This window comes from Echinops telfairi, unplaced genomic scaffold (assembly GCF_000313985.2).
Source record: "Echinops telfairi isolate 266 unplaced genomic scaffold, ASM31398v2 ScPeMD7_8;HRSCAF=38, whole genome shotgun sequence".
NCBI classification, from domain to species: Eukaryota; Metazoa; Chordata; class Mammalia; order Afrosoricida; family Tenrecidae; genus Echinops; species Echinops telfairi.
In genome coordinates this window covers 8478334-8481097 of record NW_022103905.1, presented here as the reverse complement: position 1 = coordinate 8481097, position 2764 = coordinate 8478334, and positions in this window count along the sequence as shown.

Below are 2764 nucleotides of genomic sequence, written 5' to 3'. Positions count from 1 at the left end.
AAAATGGATTTGATAGTCCCTGTATGAAGATTACGGATTAATTTCCTAGCACAACACAAAGGATCCAGTGAGTGGTACTGACGACAATGATGACTTCTTCCGGGATCCAGCTCCCACACTGCCCTCCTTCCTTCCTCAGTCTGGTCATGGTGATGGACATTGCTTCTCAAACCCTCCCTGCCTTCTGATACACTTGTGCTTTTCCTTGTGCTGGTCCTTTTGCCTGTCCCTCCATTTGTGTTTATTAATATTTATTTATTCTTTAAAAAAGGGCTCATGGTAGCATCATCCTCTATGGGGTAGGCCTGGTGAGTCCCCTCTCTGGTTTCAGAAGGGTCACTCTTTCTTTCCATCCTCATCGATCGCTTGCCGTTCTCCCAAGCTTTCTCTGCATCTTCCCTTTCTGATTTCCTCCTGTCCTTTCTCACAGTCTGAGGAGGCCCCACTGGTAGGCTTTCGAAGGACTCACTATCGTGGGGAGGGGGTATGGGAATTTCTTTCGATCTCGACGTTCCGTTTTCCTCACAATCCTGGGAGCTACGCTGTCCCTGTTTACAGATGAGAAAAGGAGGTCTTCGGAAGGAGGGGACCGTGGTCAAGTTCCCAGAACTAGCAAGACCAAACCTGGGCCGCTGACTCTGTCGTGGCTGTGAGAAGTGAGAATGGAGAAGTGAGAAGAGGAAGCAAGATGATAAAATGAGGAGACGCAGGTCTGGGAGAGAAAGAAGGGAGAGGCGGGCAGCCCGGGAGGTAGCGCACGGGAGGCAGCAAGAGTTGGCGAGGAAGGTGGAGAACCAGAAACCAGCAGGCAACCCAGGAGGGTCAAAGGAAAAGCATGGAGGGCATGAGTGTGCCGCTTTAGAACGCTGTGGCTGAGCCATGGTTGCATGCCTAACAGACTAGAAAGAGGCTTCTGTTGGCATGCCAACCGACAATAAACTTAACCCGACCTACATGATACAGGAACTAGAGTAATTTATTGTGGAGGCATGGTAATGAATTGTCATTGCTAAGCCGTTTATAAATCTGGCCGGGTCAACCATCACTTCACACACATACACACACGTTTGTTTTCACTTCTACTTTCGTCCCCTACCTACGAACAAGGTGGCTGTTGAATGAGATACCAAATATGATCAGAATGATTTCTATACCTGCCCATGCCATGGAGGTGCCTCCGAAGGAAGAGCTGCTGACTCATTTTGAGAACAAGAAAAGCCAACTATTGGCAGTGGTAGAGAGCACAGTGCTGTGCTGACACAGGGCGTGTTGTCATGGCAATCGGCCTGCTTACCCACATCCCACCCAAAGGGGCACCCTCGAAGGACAGAGATTCAGGCTTGTTCCTTAGCATTCATCCCTTCTTTGTGATTGGTCACACTTCTCAGGCCTCAGAGTTTCTTGTCCAACCACATTTTCTTTCCCGGGGCCTGAGCACCGTGCTATTCCACCTGCTACTCAGGGTCCTGTGTCCAGGGCCTCAGGTAATGTTCTTGGTCTGGTAGGCAGGATTGTCAGAGTACAAGATCACCACATCCACAGGGAGAGGACTCACTGAGGCCCTGTGATCCAGCCTCTTGGAATCCAGTAGCTGGGGGCAAAGAGGCCCAGGATTAGGGACAGAGAAGATAAAAAGCCGTGGGAGCAGAGAAGGGGCCTTGTCCCCTGAGCCTGCCATCCCAGCTTTCCATCCTCAGAGCTCTCACAGCTCAAACAGGTAGATTTTCAAGACTTAAGTCCATACTGATGCTTTCCAGGGAGCCCATCCCTCCTCCTCTTGTTGAGTTTGCAGAAAAAAGGTAGGTTGAGTTGGGAAGCAAATGCATCAGCAAGACCTTTCAAAAACAGTGAGGGAAACAGAAGCCAAAAGCTGAGAGGTTAAAAAGTAACGAGGGAGAGGGTTGGAAGAGAAGAGATCGACTAGGGAGGAGGAGAGTTTTCCAGAATGCATTTTATGAACGCCCATATTTGACCCCATGACAGCTCGGGCCTTCTTCTCTCCTTTTTACCTATTTACAGATGGAGCCTTAGGAAGGCCAAAGTGACTCGCCTAAGTGATAGGAAATAAAAAGGACTCAGTACAGATTTAAATGATATTATCCTACTTCTCTCCTCCCAAGAGGAGACTGCTTCCCAACAGCAAAACAGTCTGAGGATGAAGAGAGTAGAGAAGGTAGTCTGGAAGAACACTAGAGGCAGACATTCCTCATGTCAGATGAGGTCTTGAGTTGGGGTCCTTGAAGATGCATTGACTCTTCTCTTCCTGTGCCCAGCTTGGCCTGCATGGAGAGAACCCACTGCTCAAAGGAACCAGAGGATCCCCCAGTGGAGAACTCCTTTCTTCTAAACTCTGCCATGGGAGTTGGGGCAAGGAGGTCCCCACCTGGGCCGGGCTCTGGGCAAGGAGGAGCATTCCCAGGAATCTACTCCCCTGGCTTTTGTTGCTCTATTCCCAACTTCTCTGGATGCTTCTTTTTCCCATTTCTTTTCCACTCTCCTCCAGTTCCTTTGCTTCATATTTTCTTTAAAACAAAAACCCATTTTATTAGATACCTCATATTTTCAATCTCATTGTTTCTGTCCCCGCCTCCTTCCAGAACTTCCACACTCCATCTCAAACATGCCTTCTTTGACGTCTCAGAGACAATTTGCTCTTACCTTCAAGACATCTTGAAACAGTTATATTCCATATCATTCTAATATATATATATATATATTTAAATCATTTTGTTGGGGGCTTGTACAACTCTTATCACAATCCATC